The sequence below is a fragment of the Mixophyes fleayi genome, chromosome 1, assembly GCF_038048845.1.
Source record: "Mixophyes fleayi isolate aMixFle1 chromosome 1, aMixFle1.hap1, whole genome shotgun sequence".
In the NCBI taxonomy this organism is placed as follows: Eukaryota; Metazoa; Chordata; class Amphibia; order Anura; family Limnodynastidae; genus Mixophyes; species Mixophyes fleayi.
In genome coordinates this window covers 456287408-456313616 of record NC_134402.1, presented here as the reverse complement: position 1 = coordinate 456313616, position 26209 = coordinate 456287408, and the positions used below count along the sequence as shown (strand labels likewise).

The 26209-nt window shown below is 43.1% G+C and overlaps 1 protein-coding gene across 3 annotated transcripts in view; it reads left to right on the top strand.

Moving 5' to 3' along the window:
- CNTFR (ciliary neurotrophic factor receptor) overlaps positions 1-26209 on the top strand; it is a 398494-nt gene that overhangs the window by 58685 nt on the left and 313600 nt on the right. For 2 of the 3 annotated variants that reach the window (XM_075187083.1, XM_075187112.1), the window contains exon 2: positions 23844-23918. The gene's annotated coding sequence lies outside the window, so the exon portion shown is untranslated. The remainder of the gene's footprint in view (positions 1-23843; positions 23919-26209) is intronic. The other variant, XM_075187091.1, reaches the window with a different exon arrangement.

The window sequence follows — 26209 nt, the reverse complement described above, 5'->3', positions numbered from 1 at the left end:
ATCCTGTACTAGAACTCCCAGGCATTTATATTTGGTCTCAGCCGGAGCTATGTATTATTCACGTAATGTCAAGACAAGCATTAGCATCCCATTACCAGTCCGTCCCGTCCGAGACCTGTGCTTAATGCAGGCACTGTGATGGGGGCTCAGGAGAGTCTAAGTACTGGGAACAGACTGTTCTGTACTCTGGGCTGAATATTGTATTATGAGCACCTGTGTCCATGGATTAGCACTTTCCCATTAAATAATATATAAATACCCCTAGAATATGAGTCAAGTCTTTTCCTGGTGCCGTTTGTTGGATTATTCCAGTGATTCTTGTAGGCACCCCAGGGCAAAAACTCAGATTCAGAAGGGATTTTTTGCGGTGTGAAAGGAAAATGGCGGCTGTCGCAGTGGGCTGGGAGGACGATACGCAGTATCTGCGACACAAGGACTCGCTTCTGGAACAACAGCGCAGTGCAGCAATTTGTTTACATGTGAAATGTATTTGTTTTGTTGTCTGGTTTACCCGTTGCTCCCACATAAAGTTATTGGCATCACAATGGACACAGAATTTAAAATTAGCAATAAAATGGTGTTAAAATCTGTACCGTTTTCCCGATCTTTTCCCCTTGTATTATATCTAAATATGGCGTTAAGTTTGACTAGGTGGTGAAAGCTTCGGCATATAAGGATCGATATTGTACAATTACCGCGTCAATCTTTATTCTGCTATTGCCACAGCAGAAGAAGTTCAATAAAAAAAAAAGTTTTATTTTAAACAAAGAATTTTTTACATTTTGAATTATTTAAAAAAAAACACTCCTTTTTTAAAAAATATTTTTGTTTGTTGTTTTACAATTTATTTTTCATTCCCTTTCTATGTCTGCTGACACCTTTTATTTATTAGTTCCTTTGTCTTTGGTCAGTGTTAAATGGAATTAGATTTAACATACATGTCTACATGGAGGTTTCAGAAACATAATAGTAATTGAGTTCCATGGTATATGACGCGTTTTCAGTCTCTGTAGAATGACGCGTTTTGCAAGGCTTTTTCATCTCCTGGCTTTGCATGCAAGTGGAGTGGTCTTTGTTTTTCCCCTGAGGGATTAATGCTCAATATGTTTAAGAGCAATGTTCTGTAATTTACAGCGATTTCCTTTTAAAGCAATTGAAATGACCGTGCCTTTAACCCTTCTTGTGCCGCCTCTGACTGTGGCTCAGCTGCCAGTCTACGGCTGATGTGGATGTAGAGTGACATGTGGCTCAGTAGTCAGTATTCATGTGGGGGTGGGGAGGATTTATCACACCCTCAGGAAGAATTATAAGGATGGTTTATGCCTCTCAGGACTCTGCAACTGGCTCATGATTTTTAGTGTGATTCAAAGATACTAAAGATCATTGGGCCCCTAGCATAGACCCCAGTAGTGGGCCCCTCGGACTACTTTATAAATCAGAAAGGATTACCTGCAGCTGTGTCCCACAAGGGCCGTATACCAAATAGTATAGTAGAATATTTACATTTTTAGAGGGCAGGGGGGATGTTGGGAGCTCCGTTAGGTCCCTGGATAGATCATAATAAAGCATCAGTGGTTATACAGAGAGAGGTTCGGGTTGAATTACTGCTACAATGAGTTTAGAGTAAAGACAGGGACACCTTCAAAGTGGGGACTTCGCTAATGTTAGGTTTACGATTAAGACATCTCATTATAAAATATATATTCTATATGCTCTGATCTATTCACCTTGATCTATAAACTTGTAAGATGACACCACGCGTTTTGTGACGGGGGGTCGGTTGTCGCACTGTGATGTCATTGATCTATTGGCTACTTCGGAAATCTAATGGGTGGTGAATCTTCCTTTCACCTTTTTACTAAATTTGCAACTTATTTAAGCAAAATCTCTCCTACCTTTGCATAACTTTAAATATTTGATATATTTGCCCATGAAATGTATTTGAGTTATTTTTTAAGGTATTTAGCGGCTTTGGGGCCTTATCACATTTGTGATGCAATTTTTCTTGACTTAAAATTTTATTTTTAATATGAATTTATTAACCTGCAATTAGGCTAGGGAGGAAGTCTCTTGCACATAAGAAGATATATTTTCGGGAATCGCCTCTTCTCAAACATCTTCTACATATATATTTCTGAGCGGTAATAAAAATAACCATTTTATCTGCACCAGTATTGAAGTTAAAGAGCCTGGGGTAAACCATAATCATCCGTAACAAGAATCATTTTCTCCCCAAAAAATATGATCCGTATCAAACTAATCCGAATCTCTTATGAAATAATATCCGTTAAGGCCACGTTCTAGGACTGTTATGCAGCAGGATGGGCAAAATTAAACAAATACTTGGTGACTGGAAAGGAAAGATTAATGACCCACAAACCATATTTTGTCAGAATTATTTATATCAGCCGGTGGCGCATGCTGGGACTTGTAGTTCCACATTGTGAAGAGCCACAGGTTACCTAAGCCTGCATATCACAGGGTGCCATCCTCCAATATACAGCTTGAAGGTAAAATATAAATGTACAGGGTATTTATCGTATTGAGATCTATAAACAGAGGCACACCCACCCCCCCCCCCACCCCTACACACACACATCATTCATTTCCTTTTATATTACGTAACTCACTAGTCCACCGGTTTGAATATTTATTCATTCCTAATAGTAGGCCTGATTCATTAGGGATCTTATCTTGTGCAAAAGTTAAGATGCTTATTTTTAAGAAGAAACGGGGAGATTAGAGTGAAGTTAAGATGGATTTTCATCTTAACTTAAGAAATTCTTCACTTAAGCAGGGTCCACACTACAGAAATTTCAACCAACTTTTTATGCCGAGCGATTTTAAATGCGATCAATGGTCCGATCGCTCGGTCCATGGACTGCATACACACTAGCCTTGTTTAGGACGATAAAGGGAAGAGTGGATTTGTTTAAGATAAGCAATAAATGGCAGATAAGATCACTAATGAATCAGGCCCAGGGGGTTTACTGGCCTTTAAAACCAAAGTAAGGGTTCAATATTAAATCTACATTTTTTGGCCAGTGAAGACAACAAGATAGTGTTTTATGATTATTCTGTCCAGCTGGAGTTAAGATCAATATTGTTTACAACAAGTTAATCAATAAATATATATTTTTTCTTTTATAAAACCCACATGTACTTCACAGCATCTTTGTATCGGCCGTGTTCCAGTGATACAATACGCTGACTGCAGGAAGATCAGGGATGTCCGGTCACCTCTCATCTCTCAAGGGGAATTTTTCTCTCCATCATGATGTGAGGAGTTTAGAACAAATCGTGTATAGTCCTGAAGACAAAGAACTGGGATGAACTGGAGAACTAACTTTGGAAAATTAGCCCTTAGATTTGTTGGGGAAACGTTCCTAAATGAGGCTATTTATAAACCCTTGGAGCCGGCGGCTACTCTCCATCAATCATGTTTCTCTTGTGTTTTATCCCAATTTCTTCATTGTTCTCTCTACAACTGGTTGTTGCTGCTTCTTGGACACTTGAACCCCCTCCAGCAGTTCAAGTTTAGAGTAATAGTTCTTACAGTTAATTATATGCAGGAATTTACTTATAGAAAGTGTTGTGGTTTTGTTGTATCTGAGTGCGGTTGTGCCGGTCTGAGCTTGGTTTTGGTGGGACATGGAAGGGGCTTATTTGTGTTTCAATTTTTGCTTTTTTGAAACGTTTGGGAGGTTCGTTGACGGTAAGACACATCGAGATTGGAAGATCATCTCATACAAACACCTTGTTCTGTTTCCCAAAGAAACAGAATTACAGGGAATAATATAAAATAACGGGGCGACAAAAGTCTCCTTGCGATCCATAACCTGTTTATAACCTGCTACATTGTGCTTGTCTATATTATATAGGGACCAGAGCGCAATTGTAAGTAACGGCTCATAAGCCGCGCAGCGCTGGGAACTGTTTTACAATGTACATCTGCAATAGATGGTTATTATTCCCATCTATCCTGATGTCCTGAGGTGGGAAGTAACCCTGACTGCTCTTACACTGGGGTGTGACTGCTTTGTGTCAGACATACCGGTCTACTTTCCCGGAATGTCTGGGAGGCTCATGAATTTCGGGAAGTCCTCCTGGATGAGCACGCCCACTTCTGGATGGAGGCGGGGTTTAATATTATCATCATTATCATCAATATTTATTTATATAACGCCACTGATTCCCCTCTGGTTCTATTGAAGGGGGAGTAAGTAAAAGCTGGCAATTGTGTAGTTAGATAGAGACATCCCCGCAACAGGAGGATTGTTGTTTGGATGGGGGGGGGTTAATGTGATATTTGGAGCAGGGGACAAACCGAAATAAGTTCGTGTTTCCCGGTCCTACCATGGGTTTCTAAAACAATATTCTGCAGCTTTTGAGAGTTTCATAAACTAATAATCTGCAAATTATTAAAAAGTTTAAGGGCCAATATGCAAAACTGTCCGATTCTGGATTCTGTTACGTCCGGTATCTGAAAGAAGAGAATCTTCTACCAGTGTAACATTAACAGGTATTCCAGGTATTCTTTCAACAAGAAATTGGCCGTCGGTGGTCCCAGAGAGGCTACTGGATGCTCAGAGCTGCTTCTTGGCATTGAGAGCAGTTTAGTGGTTTGTCTATTGTCAGCAAAACAAGTTTGTATTATTGCCCTCGGAGAGACTAAAGCTGCCATTTGGGCCCCTGTGCAAACATTTAGTCTGTTCGCCGTTTCCAAAAGCAGAATAATCCACGTGTATAATAGCTTTACAGATGTGCGGATCTGTGGATAAGGCTCCTGGTGAGGCCTTTTGGCTGATGAGGCATTGATAGAAAACAGGAAGCTGCTCTAATGGCCGCTCTAATTACACGGCGTAAATTATTAATTCACTGAAATTGTTGGAAAGCGGACACCACGAAGGCAGCAGATAATTAGGCTGGGATGCCAGTTTCTCAGTGGGTCTCCATGTAACATTATTAAATACACAATTCCCTGAGCATCAGAGACGCCTAGTCGCTTAACCAGCGCAGTGTTAAAGATGACTGAAGGGGTTAAAAGATCACATAGAAATGTAATCAGCGCAGTAGGTGCTCTGTGTTACTCAGTGTATATAGGGTTAAACTTTATAGTTTAAGAATCGTGTCTGTGAATCCTGGATGGAAGCAGCAGAGATGTAATACAACTAATCTGCTATTGAAGTTACTAACTACCCCCAGTTACTCTCCATTCATTAACTACCCCTAGTTACCACCAGTTAGTATTCAGTCACTAATCATTCCCCAGTTACTCTCCAGTCACTAACTACTCTCCAGTTACCTCCAGTTACTCTCCAGGCACTAACTACTCCCCAGTTACCTCCAGTTACTCTCCAGTCACTAACTACTTCCCAGTTACCACCAGTTACTCTCCAGTCACTAACTACCCCCCAGATACCTCCAGTTACTCTCCTGGCACTAACTACCTCTAGTTACCATCAGTTAGTATTCAGTCACTTATCATTCCCCAGTTACTCTCCAGTCACTAACTACTCCCCAGTTACCTCCAGTTACTCTCCAGGCACTAACTACCCCCCCCCCCCCAGTTACCTCCAGTTACTCTCCAGTCACTAACTACTTCCCAGTTACCTCCAGTTACTCTCCAGTCACTAACTACTTCCCAGTTACCTCCAGTCACTAACTACTTCCCAGTTACCTCCAGTTACTCTCCAGTCACTAACTACTCCCCAGTTACCTCCAGTTACTCTCCAGTCACTTACTGCTTCCCAGTTACCTCCAGTTACTCTCCAGTCACTTACTACTTCCCAGTTACCTCCAGTTACTCTCCAGTCACTAACTACTCCCCAGTTACCTCCAGTTACTCTCTAGTCACTAACTACTCCCCAGTTACCTCCAGTTACTCTCCAGTCACTAACTACTCCCCAGTTACCTCCAGTTACTCTCCAGTCACTTACTACTTCCCAGTTACCTCCACTTACTCTCCAGTCACTTACTACTTCCCAGTTACCTCCAGTTACTCTCCAGTCACTAACTACTCCCCAGTTACCTCCAGTTACTCTCTAGCCACTAACTACTCCCCAGTTACCTCCAGTTACTCTCCAGTCACTAACTACTCCTCAGTTACCTCCAGTTACTCTCCAGTCACTAACTACTCCCCAGTTACCTCCAGTTACTCTCCAGTTACTCTCCAGCTAGAATCTGATTGGTTGCCATAGGCAACATCTCCACTTTTTCAAACCCGCAGTTTAGTAAATATACCCTAAGGGGTCTATTTATCAATCATTTTATATAAATAGGTCATGCAGAAACAGCTTTTTCTGCATGATTAAGGCAAATGGAAGTGTTGCTTCAGTTTGTGAATAGCCTCATGCAGGCGTTATCATAGATATCTCCTGCGTTCACTAAAGTAAAGCTCAATAGTTCTCTATGGTGGCGGAATATGCAGATTTATCGAGCTCCTTAAAGCTTACCTAACCTGAGGATGGGTTAGTAGCCGTAATCCATGTTAAAAAGGCCCGTAGCCCAGCTTGGGGCAGAATCGGCACATGGGCAATGTTTACAGCCGCGGGTGGAAGGTGTCACACTGTTAGGCGGTCTGCGTCACGGCGGACACTTTGTAGAGGCGCTGTCCTGACTGGAGTAAATTGATACGTTGCTACAGTAATGCGTCTCCTAAGTTTTGCAATACTTCATATACAGACTCTTGGGTATTAACCGACAGACAAATCAGACCAATATGCCACAGATTGGTCTATCCCTCGTTACCTGTTACCAGTTATTATGCTGTTATACTTTTGCAGAACACTGTAATATGTATGCCAGGGCCAGGAAAAGCTGATCTGGGGATGTCTGATAATATTAAGGACATTGTACCATAACACAGGAGCCCTAACTTAGGGTGTACACTAAGACGGACAGGAGATAAGTGACAGTGAGAGCAGATTTCATTTCAGGTCCATCATTGAGAGCATAATAGGCATTAAAATGAGATATCTGACAAATTTAATAACACCAAACTCCGAAAAAAATATTTTTCTGTTACTTTTTGCTTGAAAATCACTAAAGGTTGTTTTGTGTTACATTGTGTCAAAATAACAACAACTAAGGGGAGCGTTGGCTGCCTGCCAGGTCCTTGGACAGTGAGCGCTAAAGCCCAGATTTTCATTCAACTCATTTGATACCAGTTGAATGCATTCTCCAGCGAACTAAACGGTATGTTAAATACAGCTATAAGAAGTGCTTTATTTCTACCAGAAAGCAGCAGAAAAAGTATAAAATGTTTGCAAATCTTGTTCTTGCCAAATGCAGGAAATATCCTAAATTTATTAGATTACTAACATCTTTAGATCTGCAGAATGTGGTCTGAAATAAATGGCAGAACATCCTATTCTATAACCTGTGACAGCACTAAGACTGGACTTATTTTCACCACTTAATCCCTGAATATCTGCAGAGCTGGTTCTCTGTTCTGAGCTCTGCTCCTCTAACTGTTTCCAATCATAATCCTAATAATTTGCATCCAATATCCCCACAGTCGGTTGTGTTTCTGCCGCCGCTCACGTTCCCGTCTGAGGTTTAGACAGACAAGTGCACTTGCCCTCGCTGCCCAGAGCCTCAGCCCTGCCTGGGAGAGGGGAGGGGGAGATCTACACATTTAATGGAATTAGACCTTAAGTGCTCTGATGTGTTTAAAAAGACGGAGATATTGAAGCTAATGATGGCTGGGATTCATAATAACTGCAGCCATTCAGCATCTAAACCCAGCCAGATACTATGTAACACTTTGTGCTCTGGAAGAGATACACAATGTACACAGCTATTATACAACAGGGCCTGAAGCGCTGGATGTTATACAACAGGCACCAGTAATAACTATAGGGTATGGAGTTTATGTTATATAAGTGCCTCACAAGTTATATAGGCACCTATAAGTGAGCCAGTGTCATGACTGGCTGCTCTCAATAAGTACTGTTAGAGATTTGGTTTTCTTAAAGGTCATGTGGGTGTGGTTATATATCCTGTGGGTGTGGCTGTAGGTTTTGCAGGCAGAACTATAGGTCATGTGGGTGTGGTTATATATCATGTGGGTGTGGCTATAGGTTTTGCAGGCAGAACTATAGGTCATGTGGGTGTAGTTATATATCATGTGGGTGTGGCTATAGGTTATGCAGGCACGACTCTAGGTCATATGGGTGTGGGTGTAGGTCATGTGGGTGTAGTTATATATCCTGGGGGTGTGACTATAGGTCATGTGGGTGTGGTTATCACCATATCCACCCCCCCTGTTTCTCATTTTAAGGATTTTTGAAGGTCCATCCAGACAGTACTGCACATGACAAGCTCTGTCTATTATTATTTATTAGTATCCTTTATTTGTATAACGCCAGTATATTACGTAGCGCTGTACAATCACAGAATGTTTATTCATTTACATCAGTCGCTGCCTCAGTGGAGCTTACAGTCTATAGTCCCTACCACACGCACACACTAGAGCCGATTTAGTCAAAAGACAATTAATCTAATAGGATTTTTGGGCTGTGGGAGGAGACCGCAGAACACCCACCTGAATGTGGGAGACCCTACCAGCTCCGCACAGATAACACTCTGCTGGCATTGTACCCAGTACTGCGGTTACAAGGGCTCTAAGTACGTTCCCTCCGCTCAGCTGCAGAATGTCCCCTGTGTTATTTACTTAGTGTTTTCCTTGAGCAGGGTACAAGTGATATGTAAATGAGACTAAATAATCCACATAGAGAAACAGCATAAATTAAAAATGGTTGTCATAATATGCATGTAGTATTTTTTTTAAATAAAAATATGTATTTTCTGTGGGCAGGGTAATATCCAATTCATTTAAAAAACCTTCAGCCCCCAAAAATATTATTGCAGCAAAAATGAATTTAGTTTCTTCCTTTTAATGCCATTCTGAGGTATCACAGCGTTGCAGCCTATCTCTGGCAATACGACTTTCCACCCTTTCATAAACAGAGACCGTAAAAGTCAGACAGACCTTGGTCTACAGCGTCCGGAGACAGAGGGTGGGATTGGCTGTCTCTGGAATAGACGGGTGTCCTGATTATCTGCAGCGTCGGGACAGAGAGAGCTACTACCCGACCAGATCCCCAGATATTGTGATCCTGTGGATTCTTATGTATCCTTATGTGATCCTTTCTATACCAGTATTCAAAAGTGGTCAGGTAGGTCCCTCTACTAAACTTTCAATCGATTGGACAGCAAGTCAGAGAACTAAGAGTTAATGTACTTAGAATGAATTCAAATATTGTTTTTGTTCAATTGAAATAATTGATTTCAACTGAACAAAAATTTAGAACATTCATTTAAAAATATGTCATCAATATTTCAGCAAACTGATAAGTGTGTAAAGTGTTAGTGAATTTAAAACTGTGCACTGATAATATTTACTTACTATCACGTGAACTACCTCTAAAAGGGGTCTATTTACTAAGCTGTGATGAGCCCAAATCTGGAGAACGGCCCTCGTAGCTCTTCTGTGAATTTTTCAAGGGGTTATAGCTGGAGAAATTAGATATCTATCTGCCTGATCCTGTCTAACGCTGGACACTGCAGTCCCCATAGACTTCTCTGGGGACTGCGATGTGACCCAAATGTCACTGCTAGCCTTAAAAAAAGCTTTGCCTGTCCCTGCTAGCCTCACAACATCTGGGCCTTAGCTCACCGTGTTAATGGAGTCCCTCGCTGCTGGAGAAGTCTATCTGTGTCCAGGGCCGGGTCCCAATCACAATGCGCAGTTGCATCCTTAGCCATGCACAGTAGGCACCTGCTGCCGAATGGAGGTTTTAGTTGGTTCAGATGAGGGGGAGCCTTGGCATGGTGAATTCGAGCAGTAGGGAATGCGGTATGATTCTCCCCTCCGCTCACTGCCCACCAATGACACCTAGACCCCATAGTAAGGTGTCCTCTTAGTTATAGGTTCTGGTGATATAAGAAATCCTGTTTCTAATCTTTCAATCTATCTCAGTGATGGGCAACAGGCGGTCCCCCTAGCCTCCACCTGTGGCCCCCAGCTCCTTCCATCATCAATGTCACATGTGTTTGTTATAGCGTGTAACACGTGTGTAACACACGTGTAACGTGCTGCTATGTTTTATAGAGTTATATATACAGATAGAGGCCTCTTTCTTTGATTAAATGTATTATTTGAATCTATTACTAAGAATTAAGGGTAATATCACTCTTTGGAAGGTTAGAGGGTCACACCCTGTGGCCCCCGAAGTGTATGAGGTTATCTATCCCTGGTCTGTCTTATCTTCTCATGATTCCCATTATCAAAATATACCTATTTGTATAAGCAAATCTGGGAGGAGTAGAGGAACCTGTAGATGGAATATATTTACCCAAATATTGCCGAGACGGCGGTGAAGTAGTAGAGTGGGAATAAGCGATGGGTAACGGTCTATTGATAAGTAGCACTATTACATAAAATTAATTGATCCTGGTTTCAAAATAAGGGAAGGAACAGGTAATAATATTCACTCCCAATCTTTTGCCAAAATGCGTTATGTTACTTAGTATCAATAGCAACAGTTCTCGGGGCAGCACAGTGATTGTGGGATAGTCAATAGTACTAACTATGCTCACGGACACAATGCCATAGTGTAATTCTGCACGATCTTGTCTGTGTAGAACAGGATCTATAATCAACTCTCTAATATTTTTATAACAGGATGGTAACAATCAGCGTACACAACAACACGCGTTTCGCTGTTAAGTGCTTTTTCAAGACAAAACCCTGTTACCGATCATTTAGACAAGTGCGTCCCGAACTGTGCATTGCCACGGGGTGCCGCAACGATCTCACAGGAGTGACACGGCAGAGCCGGTGGTAAGGAACGCGGGGGACTACTTTGGTTCAGAGGTGCCCTGAAAAAATTAAGGAGACCCTAAGGGTGCCTCGAACTGAGATTCGGAATCCACTGGTTTAGAAAGAACGGAAGAGTAGGCAAGTTTAGGATACATATGTAATCAATGTCTGTTTTTGTATTTGTAATTTCTGAAGATAAAGCTTTAACTTTTTTTATGTTACACGGAGTAATTTGTATTAGTCAGTGTTACGGATTCTAGAAGAAACCTATTTTGACTCCATGATGTAGGAAAAGATAATATGCTAAAGAGGCGGTGGATACTTTTCATAGCCACTGAAACAGAACGGTCACACTGTTACAGATTCAGACCTCAGGATGTGACAATATTTGGAATCCGGGGTCACGTGTCTCATCCCCTGGCCATGGTCCATTCATATTTAAAATAAGTTTAGATTATTAATGCAGTCTAAGCAGCTCTTCAGCCTTTTGTTCCAGGGCACAGATTATGTCTTATGTCTGTTAATTGGATTTGTACAGATAATATAAAAGGGATTCTTCACCGCGAGGGGAGTCAGGGTGCCGGGTTTTTGTGGGGGTGAGGGGGGCCCTGGTAAATGTTAGGGGGGGGTTAACGGAATCACTAGATGAATATTGTATTGGACCCCTCCTGTTTAATATTTTACAAGTACCAGCTATGACACTTGATAAAAAGGGTTCAACATGCAACGGCGCTACGATGTTATCGCCATTGGTCAGCCTTTCATGTATTGGGCGATGCAATAGCCGTAATACCCCCATTTTCACTGGCAGTAAGGCGCAGCAATCTTTGTTACATAGACCATTTAGTTACCTTACATCAGTGACCTTCACAATGTGTTACATTCCGGGAGATGTAAATATCCACATGGAAATGTTTCACTGCCTGTGTATAGACACCTCTCACTGGATCCGAAGTCACAGAGGCATCGTGTTTGTACTGCGTGTGATTTATTGCTGAAATTTGGTGTAAAATAGTGGTTATAACCCCCCGAGAACACGATGGTCTGCAATATGTCATTATATATTACGTATAATTACAGGGGGGGGTTCTACCTTCAGGTATATTGACTTTGCTCTTTTGTGCTCGCCCTCCTACAAACTTTTACTAAATATATACTTTATATTTTGGATTTTCCATCTGTTTTCTGTTTGTTTTTGCCAAACGTCGCAAGAGAACATCAATATACTGATTAATGTGAGTTGTCTGAAGACGGGAAATGCCATGTAAATGCCACTGGGCAGGCAGAATTATGGAGTTATTGTATGAAAGTAATCTAGTCAAACGCAGCAAGTACGAGATACCAGAGTATGCAAATGAGGCAGAGACACAGACAAAGGTCATTAATTCTACTACAAATATTCACATTCACTTATTATTGACTCAACGTAATATAAACACTGTATTCTCTCCCTGGACAGTTTCCAGCATTATTACATGTCACATAAAGTGTAGTGTGATAAATGCGAATAATATTGTGGAATCACCAATGGACCCCCCCCCCCCCCCACCAGGACTTTTACTAAAAGTAATCAGGAAACCCGTAGAAGACGGATGATTGGTCCGATCTTCTACCCTGGTCTGGATAAACGCAGTGCTAATAAACTGCATGTGGGGGTCCTAGTTTTACTCCGTATGTCTCTTCTTTCATAAGAGCGCACGATAATCAAGCTCAGCTGGTGTTATAGCAACTTGAACTGCATTAGCGATGGCTCCCACCTGTCTAATATACACAACAACACAAATCCGAAATAAGGTTTGAACTCCACAAGTACATTGGAAACACTCTATAATTGCAATTGCTGGCTCACTTCTAAATAATTTATTGTAGATATTTATTTTAATTACTGGTGCTGTGCACACTGTATATCATTGCAAATGTACTGATTTTTGATACTGTGTATTAGAAATGTACAGAATTCTGAGGTTTTGATTTCTCAGGCAGTATGTCATATTTGGGCTTTGTAACTTTTCTATAGGAAGACCCAAGTAAGAAGTGTGGAAGGGATGTGTTTTGGCAAATTTCCGGAGACAGGTAATCCCATGTTAATTAGACCTTTTCATCGCTGAATGACCAACACGTCTGTTCAGCCTGAACGCACAGCAGGGGGTAATTAGTCTTGCTGATGGACTTCCCATGTGCGTAAGACTCAAAATGCAAGTGATCAGAGATTAATGTGAATTTTGCAAGTTAAATTGTATTAAAAGCAAGATTAGAGAAAATGTTATAACCTGCTGGTAAACATTCAATATAAAACCTCAGACGTTGTGGTGCCGCTAGCAGCAATGTAAAAAGGTGTTAAACCCCTCCAGGCTGAGTTATGTGCAGGCTGCATGAAGCACCTGGATTGGTTAGAGGGGCAGGAGGCTGGACAACCTCCTGCCAGGGTATCTTTGTGAGTCTGTATAGAAAGCGGACTGTTTGACCATGTAATTTAGTAGTATCATTATTCCATCTGTACCTTTTCTGGAAGTCATTAGTACCACAAACTAGTGTAACTATCCTTATTAGGACACTTGATTTAATAATACATCACTATTTCAAGATCCTATTTGACAGCTACTCACCTGTGGCAATTTCTGTGACCTACAGATTAGACCAATCTAGTTGGTTATCCTACTGTTCTGAGGTCGGGACCCAGCATCCAGTACCAGCGCTCTGCCCGCTACCTGCAGCTATGGCCAGTGTGATAGGCCAGGGGGAATCATCCACCGCAACTTTCATTTAAAGGAAGAGGTCAGGTGTACCAGCCCGGGTGCCCAACAAGGGGGTACACTAGCAGCAAAAGTTACCCAGAAAGAAGGGGTTCTAGGTGCCAGTGAACGAACCTAGTGGTGGCAGCAGCAAGCTCCTCCTACTGCATTTAGAGGGGCGCAATATGGGATAAAGAAAAGGGACTGTGGCAAGGCAAGCTTAGCCCTTGCGCAGCAACACAACAGACAGGGTGGTGTAGGAGGTCCATCCTATCACACCCACTTTGTGTATAAACTGTGCTGATATTTGGTCAAGTTCCGACCCACCTGAGGTCCACGATTCAGGACAGTTGGGAGCACATGCCTAAATGGTTGCTATTGTTACTACATTATTATTATTATCGTTTATTTGTTAGGCGCCACAATGTTTCTGCAGCGCCGTACACGGTACGAACAGTAGACTATACAGGGTAAAACAGTACAGAACAATAGACACAAAGTACCAGTACTCCAGAAACTCCAGGCAGGCAAATACAGTAGAGACGGAGCGGAAGAACAGGTGTGGAGACAGGAGGAAAGAGGGCCCTGCTCATACGAGCTTACATCCTAAGGGAGGGTAAACAAATCAGGCACAGAAGGGAGCCAGTGAAGCAAAGGGGAGAGAAAAAAAGGGGACAGGGGAGAAACAGAAGAGATGAGAGGTTAAGTGGATAGTTGGTAGGACTTGAAGAACAGGTGAGTTTTAAGTGCCCGCTTGAAGGAGAACAGATTGGGTGAGAGATGGATGGAGCGAGGAAGGTCGTTCCAGTGAAGGGGCAGAGCGGGAGAAGTCTTGGATTCTGGAGTGGGAAGAGGTGATCAGAGTGGAGGAGAGGCGGTGATCATTGGCCGAGTGCAGGGATTGGGAGGGAGTATGAATGGAGAGGAGGTTAGAGATGTAAGGGGTAGTAGACTGGGAGAGAGCCTTGTAGGTGGCGGTAAGGATTTTGAAAAGGATTCTGTAGGGGAAGGGAAGCCAGTGTAAGGTAAGACAGAGAGGGGAGGCAGAGGAGGAGCGGCGTGAGAGGAAGATGAGTCTCGCAGCCGCATTGAGTATAGAGCGGAGGTGGGAGCAGGGGAGGCCAGTAAGGAGGAGGTTGCAGTAGTCGAGGCGGGAGATGATGAGAGCATTTCTCCACTTTGCTAGTACATCATACCTCCAAAACATCTAAAATTTGTAAATCGGCATATGGCAACACCTCCTTCAAAGGAAAGCATGACCACGTTTCATTAGAGGCTTGGTTAACACCCTCTAGGGGCATGTGGAACACTTCTTAAGAGTGAGTCCATCCTACCCACATACCCTCCCTTCCCCTAAAAACACCCTCAAATTGCCATCAGGTCAGGACAGATGTGTTGAACAGGGGACAGACCCCTCAAATTGGTACAGTTGGAAGGTATAGTCCATATCACTCACAGGTAACGCCATGCTGCCGTATCCAGGCAAGACCTGTATCTGTCACCTTCTCTGTCGCTGTTTTCAGCCACGTAGCGAGCTTTGTCCAACGTGTATTATACTTGGCTACCAACAATTTAATGCAGTACAATGAAAACAGATATAGTGACCTCATTCTCGAATCATGCTGGATGCACACCGCACAATGCCTTAGTTTTGAACCTAAAAGTCTTTTTGCATAGTGGAAATAGCAGAGAGCTTCGGATGCAGGAAGGAAAGTCCTTAAACATGCAGCCTTCCATCCTTTCCATCTTGTTTTCATTCTCATGTTTTTATACTGCTTCACACAAATGGGTGCGTTGAAGCATCTACTCTGTCCATAGTAACAAATGCCCTCACTCTGCCCAACTGCCAACCATCAAACTGGGCAAACTTCTGCTCCATCTCCAAATCTGTGCACTGTTGTGTAAGTCTTGTGTAACATTTTGGATCTCCCCTGGTGGACCCTGATGCCTCGTGCGGGGAGTATGGGTGGGAGGATCACGCCTTTGCGACTCTTCCCTCTGCTGTTCAATGAAGCTATTCACAAAATTAAACGCAGTAATGGTACCGCTCTATAAATCGCATCGTTAAGCCCCTTTCCCATCCACTTCACTAAGGAGTGCGGCAGTTGCAGGAAGGGGGCATTGCTTTCCAACCAGTCTGAGATAACACCTAGAAATTTGGGAGTCTCCTTGATATTTTGGGTAGACAACTATGAGTTGTGCCCATTTTATACGTTATAAATGACCTCCAGCGTCTTTAGCAGTGCACCAATAATAGGACAACCAGAGTCCGTTGTCTCAAGCAGCACATTTTGGGGGACAGTAAAATGAATGGAATTGATTTTCTTGATGCAGAATTATAAATCAGTTGTATTTACCTTGTTGCTTAAGCATTACATGAAATGTCTTTTACATGGCAGATAATTCATATAGAAATGTCTGTGTGTAAGATGAGTAGGACGGAACTTTTGGAGCCGCATTATGCAGTAGAATAACTCTGCACAGTGATGAATATATTATACAAGCCAATGTAACCTTAACCAAATATAGTGCTCAGTAAGTTTTACCTTATGCAGGGTACACATTGTTACCGCTTCTGCTGAGCAGTTGTCCATACTAACAGAGTAGGAACAGATATTGGGAATCACAACCAGTTGCTAGAAGAGAGGTTTGCAGAAACTGCCCTAGCTAAAGTCACTAATGGTCTATTATCCACCAAATCTACAGGCCACTACTCCCTTGTCATCCCCTTGAGCCTATCTGCAGCCTTCAATAAAATCGATCACTCTCTCCTGCTGCACACGCATCGCTCCATGGGCCTTTCTGACACTGTCCTCTCTCGGCTCTCCTCCTGTGTCTCCAACCGCTCCTTCTCTGTCTCTACCTCTGGCTCCTCCTCCTCATCTTCCCCACTTCCCGTACGTGTCACTTAGGGCTCCCTCCTTGGCCCTTTGCTCTTTTCTTTATACACCTCGTCGGTGGGTGATCTTATCAGTTCTGTTGGCCTCCAGTACCACCTCTATGCCAATGACACCCAAATGTACCTCTTCTCTCCTGTCCTTTCCCCTTCCCTTCTCACTAAGGAGTCCTGCTGCCTCTGCTATTTCTTTCTCCCAACATTTAAAAAAAACTCAATATGGCCAAATCTGAACTTATAGGGCCTGATTCTTTAAGGAAAGTAAAGCAAAAAAAAAAAAGTGACTTTTCACCTTGGCAAATCCATGCGGTATTGGAGGGGGAGAAAAATTTAAAACGTGGGGACATATTTATAGTTGGGGAAGGGCATGTCCTAGATCAACTTTAAATTTTAGTGTGAAAATAAAGCTATAATGTATTTGTATGCTACGTTAACTCCCCCCCCCCCAGTATTTTGCATATATGCAAAATAATAAACTAATTGCTGTGTTCTATTCTGTCCCATGCTCTATGTACAGCACTGCGGAACGTTTGTGATGCCTCATGAATAAAAGATGATGATGATAATACTACTAATAATGGTAATAATAATGTGTAGTTGTGCTTACATACAGAACAATAGCAGATACTGTGAATGATGACTCACACCCAGACAAGAGAAGTAGTATTGTGCATTTGTACTTACACACAAAATAAGGACACTTCTGAGAAGTGTGTCCAACCTACAGAATGAGATATTAGTGGTTATTGGTCATTGGGACACTTTCTCTATTGTTACCCATATTGATATTGCAGAGAATTATGCATCCGCCCAACATATTCATACATTAATATCAGCAAAGAAATAATATCCTTACTCGATCTTTATTACACTTGTATAAAGGATGTTATTATAAGGTCTGCAGTATGTGTGAGTCTGTTTCTCCCCCATGTAACACAGTTTGAGCGTGTAACTTGGAGTATATGTGACGTTTTGCTGTGCGAATACGCAATGTGAGCCATGTAATGTGACTGACACCAGGACCAGCTGCTACTCTACCATCATATGTTACCATCATATCTCAGCCTGTCCTCACTGTCATTCCTCGGGAGAACTCTGTTGTCTCTTCTCTCTAACCGCCAGTGATTGTGGGTGAAACGCGTCTCTTCTTACTAGTATCTTTTATGAACATAGAACTGTAAAACCTGCTTGGGGGTATTGTGGGTGAAATGCGTTTCCCCTTCCTAGAATCTTTCATTAGCTTAGAACTGTAAAACCAGACTGGCCACATTGTGGGTGAAACGCGTCTTCCCTGCCTAGTATCTTTAATGAAGATGAAAATCTGCCTGGCCACGTTGTTTCTGCAGCATCTGTATAATGTATGTGGAAGAAACTTATCTGAATCATGCTGCTGACATGATGCTTCCCATGATATTGTGCAGGAACATGCTTATGAGTCTTGTGTGTGCCATGACCATTGTTAGGTCTACTCACAAAGGAGAAGCCTCATTCATGCTATGGTACAAACATTGTATTCTTTTATCAATATGTCCAGTGTGTACATCAGAAGCCGCTGCCAGGGGTAGGATCCGAAAAACTGAGCCTAAATGATTTCTTAGCTGGCGGGTCCCTCACCATCGTGTGACTTTGCTCACTGCTCGCCGTACTCCCTACACGCTACCGCTGTTTTCCGCCAAGCCTGTGAAGAGTCTGGTGGGCAGGAGGGAGTATTACTGGTGAAATGAGGACCCTTGGGGATTTTTATTTTTTTTCATAGAAAATGCAAACAATCTTTCAGCTGCAATCTTAAAGGTTTCGATCAGAATCTGAACTATTGCCTCACACTTTAATTTGGCGCTGACAACAGCTGTGTTTTTCTTTTTCTTTTTTAAGTCTAGCAATGCAGCGCTCTCTTCACAGCATGTCAGTGGACAGCGGGAGCTTTTGGGGTTGTCCTATAAAGGTCCAGCCCTGAAAACCCATTAAGGTAGGATTCTAGGCAGGCTGAGGGATGGAAAAGAGACTAAGCAGAAAGACCGTTTACCTTGACTGAGGTTGAATGAACAATCCAATAGTCCCTGTTGTGCTTTGAAAGCCCAGGTCTTGTATTTGAGAGACTATTCAGGATTCCCTGTTAACAAGTAAATGAAGTACAGTACATGTATTTTCTTAAAGATTTTTTATGGGTCATCCTCCTATAAGACCACGTCAGAAACAAAATATTCAAGTAATTATAAAGGCAGCTCAGTCTGTTACATGTTACATGTGCTCCTGGACGATGCTGGAAAGCTGCAGGGTAATTGGCATTTCAGGAGGGCAGATGTCACCTTCCAATTCCTCTTCATTCCTAAACTTCTCAGCCTGGTAACTGTTATCAGTCAGAGTGATAATGTACAGACCATAGTACACAGAAGTCTGAAGTTATCTCCATATAACCTCAAGGCAATATGTGCACATTCTCACGCTTTTCGCCTGAATAAAATTATGTCCAATTTTATCATTTATGATAATACTTTTCCTGGACTATCAGTATTACAGCAATGACAATGATCTATGTTCTCTTCAGCAGGAATTCTCAGATTGTTCTAATCAAAGCGTGACGATTGGTGCATTCACAGGGGGACCTCAGTATAGGGAAAGGTGCAGGTACAGGGGGATTGCGGAATATGGGAAGGTGCGGTTACAGGGGGACAGTAGAATAGGGGAAGGTGCAGTTACAGGGGGATTGCAGAATATTGGAAGGTGCAGTTAGAGGGGGATTACGGAATATGGGAAGGTGCAGATACAGGGAAACCACGGCGGTCAGTGAGATAATTCATCATGGCAGCTCTCAGGCAGTAAAGCAAGAGATTGTGTAAGTGACATAATTAGTAAAATGTCATTATGTTTATCACTCTAAGTCATACCATCCAATATCCCCGAATCTGTGACCCAGACATCAGATAATGGGTATAGATTCACTGAAATGTGTGTGAGAGAGCTCATTTTGTATATTTTTATTTCATGCCTCTTACAGTGTAGGTAGATGTTACAGATCTCGGGTCATTAATGAGGTGTATTTATTTGCTGGCTGTGACTCTTGGGGCTATTAGATATTATATAACATTTCCCAGGCCATACAGTGTACAGAATATCCCCCAGTAGAAGAGCCGGGCAGCTATCGAGCTTTCCATGCTCACTAGGGAATAGAAACCATCAGCTCTGACCCCAAGACGCAGATAAGAGTCACATTTGGGGCCTGGGGCCCTAGAGACACAGCTCACCTTACTGCTACATTATTGGGTACAACCAAGAAGAACACTAACATTTTCCAGCTCAGTGTTTAGTCATGTTATCTGAGCGTCTCCCAAACAGGGAATTATCCCCGTCTTTGCTCAGTTGAGTTGCGGAGTTTATAAAAAAAACGTTAAAGGAACTAATAACCGCAGCATTCATTTATTGGAATACAAATAAGCGCTGACACGATTGGAATAATCGTCTTCTGATTGAATAATTTTAAGTGTAACATTTTATACACCACACAATGGTAAAATGCGCTCTGTGTTGGGATAAACCAATACAACACCCTCGTACTAGAGGCTGCCTGATGGGAAGCTGCTTTAGCAGAAGTGAAATATTATATTTTTTTTTAACAAGTTGGAAATAAATGAAATTGTTAGCTGAGATTTGGATCTTTCGAGAGAATCCAATTACACTGATAAGGTGTTTACATTTCGTACATCTGAGCAGCCTCTCGCCGCCGGTAATTATTGGATTTTGGAAGACGCCAAGTGCCCTGTGTACAGCATACAGGTGACTATACCACAAGAGGATGTTTACAGTTGAACTGATGAAGGAAACGGCAATTCTTCACATTAATAAGTGTTTATTGCACTTTGACTGTCTGTGCCATGAGCGATTTGGGAAATAATTTTTCTGCATGGTTTTGCTGTCCGCTCTGCGTATAATTAGTAAACCTGTTCTACAATTGGAATCATCTGCCAGCTCCATCCCGATGCCGTGTGTCTTTATTTAATGCTGTCTGATCTGTTTCTGTACACATTAAAATAATAGGTTGGGTCTGCTCTTAGCAATTAACGTGTGATTCTCACTTATAACTTTATTTACTTATAAATTGACAATTGTTTCCAGATGTCCTTGAGAGGGTTGCGAGCAATGCAATATAAAATACAGAGGTGTGTAGAATTTGCAGACTTGCGTTTGCAGTTTTTGCCACCTCAGGCTGACTTTGCCTGCCCCCCTCACCCTGAGCCCTGTAGCCTCATGCGTCACCCCCTGCTCTACGCCATGTGTATAAAATAAATTAGCGTGTTCTACCAGTACATTAATTATTGACTTAATACTGGCAGCCATAAGACTACCAATGGCCAGACTTCCGTCTCTCCAATTCTGATGCCCTAGGACTGGGTAGACCTGACCTCTTCTGGAGAATTGGACATGTGTCATATTACTGTGGATTATAAACCTTTGGTATAGAGGTTAAACACGTTGGCAATAACATCATGAAACATGTTGCTGAGGAGACCCTGGTTGAAATCCCACCATCAACTCTTTCCGAGCCTTGATAAATTTATCTCCTGGTGGGCAAATCTTCTAAAATTAGATTGCAAGCGCGATTGTATATTGAAAGGGTTTTTTATCTTGGGAGTAGACCATCACCTGTGGTCCTTATTGAATGCCCAGGGCAATAGGATCACTGTACTTGCCGTGAATAGCGACCTCTGCTGGTCGGCTTCTGTGCAGCATGTGTACAAATGCTAACTTGCTCTTTTGTTGGATGGCCACAACATTCAGGAGCCGATTGTTATTTTGGCCCCTCCTGTGGCTCCAATACTGGTACATAAGTCATGTAGGTCATATTTTTCGACTTGATAAATATAGGTACCCTGTTGCCTTAAGGAGTGCAGGGGTGTGTAAATGCGTAGGTTCAAGGGAAGGGATACGCATAGGTTCAGGGGAGGAGAGATGCGTAGCTTCGGGGGAGGGAAACATGTAGGTTCGGGTTAAGGGATACGTGTAGGTTCAGGGGAGGGGAGACACGTAGGTTCGGGGAGGGGAAACCCGTAGGTTTAGGGGAAGGGATACGTGTAGGTTCAGGGGAGGAGAGATACGTAGCTTCAGGGAAGAGGAAACGCGTAGGTTCAGCTGAGGGGAGACGCGTAGCTTTGGGGGAAGGGAAGCGCGTAGGTTCGGAGGAGGAGAAATGTGTAGGTTCGGGGAAAGGGAAGTGCGTAGGTTGGGGGGAGGAGAAATGCATAGGTTTGGGGGAAGGGAAGCATGTAGGTTGGGGGGAGGAGAAATGTATAGATTCGGGGGAAGGGAAGCGTGTAGGTTCGGAGGAGGAGAAATGTATAGATTTGGGGGAAGGGAAGCTTGTAGGTTCGGAGAAGGAGAAATGTGTAAGTTCGGGGGAAGGGAAGCGCGTAGGTTGGGGGATGAGAAATGTGTAAGTTCGGGGGAAGGGAAGCGCGTAGGTTGGGGGATGAGAAATGTTTAGGTTTGGGGGAAGGGAAGTGCGTAGGTTGGGGGAAGGAGAAATGTGTAAGTTCGGGGGAAGGGAAGCGCGTAGGTTGGGGGGAGGAGAAATATATAGATTCGGGGGAAGGGAAGCATGTAGGTTGGGGGAGGAGAAATGTGTAGGTTCGGGGGAAGGGAAGCATGTAGGTTGGGGGGAGGAGAAATGTGTAGGTTCAGGGGGAAGGGAAGCGCGTAGGTTGGGGGAGGAGAAATGTTTAGGTTTGGGGGAAGGGAAGCATGTGGTTGGGGGAGGAGAAATGTGTAGGTTCGGGGAAAGGGAAGCATGTAGGTTGGGGGAGGAGAAATGTGTAAGTTCGGGGGAAGGGAATCGTGTAGGTTCGGAGGAGGAGAAATGTTTAGGTTTGGGGGAAGGGAAGCATGTAGGTTGGGGAGGAGAAATGTGTAGGTTCGGGGGAAGGGAAGCATGTAGGTTGGGGGAGGAGAAATGTGTAGGTTCGGGGGAAGGGAAGCATGTAGGTTGGGGGAGGAGAAATGTGTAGGTTCGGGGGAAGGGAAGCATGTGGTTGGGGGAGGAGAAATGTGTAGGTTCGGGGGAAGGGAAGCATGTAGGTAGGGGGAGGAGAAATGTGTAAGTTCGGGGGAAGGGAAGCGTGTAGGTTCGGAGGAGGAGAAATGTTTAGGTTTGGGGGAAGGGAAGCATCTAGGTTGGGGGAGGAGAAATGTGTAGGTTCAGGGGGAAGGGAAGCGCGTAGGTTGGGGGAGGAGAAATGTTTAGGTTTGGGGGAAGGGAAGCATGTGGTTGGGGGAGGAGAAATGTGTAGGTTCGGGGGAAGAGAAGCATGTAGGTTGGGGGAGGAGAAATGTGTAAGTTCGGGGGAAGGGAAGCGTGTAGGTTCGGAGGAGGAGAAATGTTTAGGTTTGGGGGAAGGGAAGCGTGTAGGTTGGGGGAGGAGAAATGTGTAGGTTCATGGGAAGGGAAGCATGTAGGTTGGGGGAGGAGAAATGTGTAGGTTCGGGGGAAGGGAAGCATGTGGTTGGGGGAGGAGAAATGTGTAGGTTCGGGGGAAGGGAAGCATGTAGGTTGGGGGAGGAGAAATGTGTAAGTTCGGGGGAAGGGAAGCGTGTAGGTTCGGAGGAGGAGAAATGTTTAGGTTTGGGGGAAGGGAAGCATGTAGGTTGGGGGAGGAGAAATGTGTAAGTTCGGGGGAAGGGAAGCGCGTAGGTTGGGGGAGGAGAAATGTGTAGGTTCAGGGGGAAGGGAAGCATGTAGGTTCGGAGGAGGAGAAATGTTTAGGTTTGGGGGAAGGGAAGCGTGTAGGTTGGGGGAGGAGAAATGTGTAGGTTCAGGGGGAAGGGAAGCGTGTAGGTTGGGGGAGGAGAAATGTGTAGGTTCAGGGGGAAGGGAAGCGTGTAGGTTCGGGTTAAGCACATGGTATTCTCCTCTATCTGTTCTGTGATACCCCACTGGTCTGCGCTGTGTGTTACTACATTATCTGTACATTTGGGGGTCACACAGGCTGCACTTTCATGTTCCGTCAGTAACTGTCAGTAAAAATCAATATCAGAGATTTCTGCAAATGTCTGTAAGACGCCGTGTATGGACGCCGGTTACATAGTACCACAGTGGCCATCTGCCACGTGCCATGATACCGCTGAGGTGCATGGGCTTATGGCGCAGGATGTTTATGGTTGAGCAGAAGTGTGGGCGGAGGAGGGGACAGAGTACAAAGTATCGGGAGTTACTTGCAGACATTGGTCAAGTCTCGGATAAAGAAAATCTATGTGACCCGTGTGTGATACGATGATATGTACATTATATATGTGGAGGACTCAGGTTTCAGTAGCTTTCTGTTTGCCATTAGTAAACTGTATTCATACTATACAATCTTCTACTTCTATGTATCTTATGCAGATTATTTCTATATTTCAGGGTATAAAGACTCTGAGACAAGCTGAGAATTTTCTTCCTCCTCACGTATGACATCACTGGATCCGATCTATAAAGGTAATATGTGGTTAGTTACTGTTACAGTGGTCCCATTACCTACAGACTGGAGACAGCCAGATTGTGGACTGAGCCAATATATATATATATATATATATATATATATATCTAATATATAAATGCTTAGTGGCGTGTGTCAGTCTGTGTGTGTGTGTGTGGAAAAAATAAAACCAAGCTGCAGCGCTCCCTGCTGGGCGGAGTTATACACTGACCTACTAAATTCTTAGTGTGTGTGGCAAAAAAAATTCAGAAAGGGCTGAAATTTGGTATACTAAGATGTTTTTAATTTGTTAATTTAATTTGTTAATTGTTAAAAGTGTTTATAAAGATTTAAAAAAAATATATATATATTTCTTGGAGAAGTGACAGTTTTGAGTGGTTGGTGGTTGCCGGGGGTGACAGTGGCGAGTGGTTGGTGGTTAAGGCCTGGGCTATGGCCCAAATGCATGACAAGAACCTTTTTAACACCTTAAGTAGCCTGATTTGACTAGAATGCATGAGTATCATGCACGGGTTAACTTGTACATATATATATATATATATATATATATATATATATATATATATATATACACACATACAAGGCTCAGTTAATCACTTCACTAGGAATCAGTGACATCACTGAGAGTGCAGCCTATCCAGTCACTAGGAGCCGGTGACATCACTGAGAGTGCAGCCTATCCAGTCACTAGGAGCCAGTGACATCACTGAGAGTGCAGCCTATCCAGTCACTAGGAGCCAGTGACATCACTGAGAATGCAGCCTATCCAGTCACTAGGAACCAGTGACATCACTGAGAGTGCAGCCTATCCAGTCACTAGGAGCCAGTGACATCACTGAGAGTGCAGCCTATCCAGTCACTAGGAACCAGTGATATCACTGAGAATGCAGCCTATCCAGTCACTAGGAGCCAGTGACATCACTGAGAGTGCAGCCTATCCAGTCACTAGGAACCAGTGACCTCACTTTGAGTGCAGGTTATCCATTCACTAGGAACCAGTAACATCACTGAGAATGCAGCCTATCCAGTCACTAGGAACCAGTGACATCACTGAGACTATTGGCACAGTCCACAGAATGGCTCCCTCCATTGTGTACAGGCCTGGCAGTTATTTATGTACAGGTGAAGTGAGTGAATACTTGAGAGCAGTATGTGATTCTCAGAGGTGTAACTGTGGGGGCAGGAGCACAGAACAGAGGTGCAGACAAGACAAATTGCAGAGGGGGTGCAAAAAGACTTGGGGGGAATCCGTGGAGGAGAAGGCAGAATAAAAAAATAAAAAAATTGCTTATAAATGTTCAGTGTGGTCTGTGCTGACAATGGAGACAAAGTGATTGTACAATGAAGTTGTTATTCTTTCTGTATAGTGCAAGTTTTACAATATGTTGTACCATCATTGTTGTAGGCTTGTGTGACAGGTGCTTGTGATAGACGGGTGGTATTGCCGTCATCGGGGACCTGCTGGAACAGAGTACACTATAACTAAGCTGTAATACACCCTCCCTAGTTGTATAATACTGATATATGCTCTTGTCAATGTCTCTACTTCCACAATCTTCCAGGCTCATTACCTGGAGAAATGTATCAGTAAACACTGACTCAGCGTGTGGCTGGTATTTGGAACCTGATTGGACGATCTGCGTGAATAAGCACCATGGTGATATTTGCTAATAGGTGCCTTGGTGCAAAGACATGCGGGAGCCATTTCCGGCAGGGAAGGTTTACCGCTGGAGATTGGGGTTTCTGATGGCTGTACCCCTCGAGTGTTCGCTGCCATTACTACTTTTCTATATTCAATAATTCTGCCTGTGTTCTTTCACCTTCAGTAAAATATTTTTTCGCCAATATGATTACTAAAACTCCCAGTTACGCTAATTAGTTAATTAACCATAATTATTTACTAGAATAAATCTAAGTCCTAAAAATCACATAATTATTTGTTTTCCCTAATTAATGAGCTCTCACTGTGAAGTTCTGTTTTACACAGAAGTTGTAACTTTGCCTCTATCGAATAATATCTACTCTCCGTTCATGAGTAATATTATACAATATACAAACATTACTCCTGTCACGTATCACACAGTACACAAACATTATTCATTTCATGTATCACACAGTACACAAACATTGATCATGTCACGTATCACACAATACACAAACATTATTCATTTTATGTATTACCCAGTACACAAACACAGAGATAGCAGCCTCCAGGATTGGTTCAGGCTGGGGTCTATCACGTGTCATGATGGAGCTATAAGAAGAGGAATCCTTAACTTCCAGCCAACAG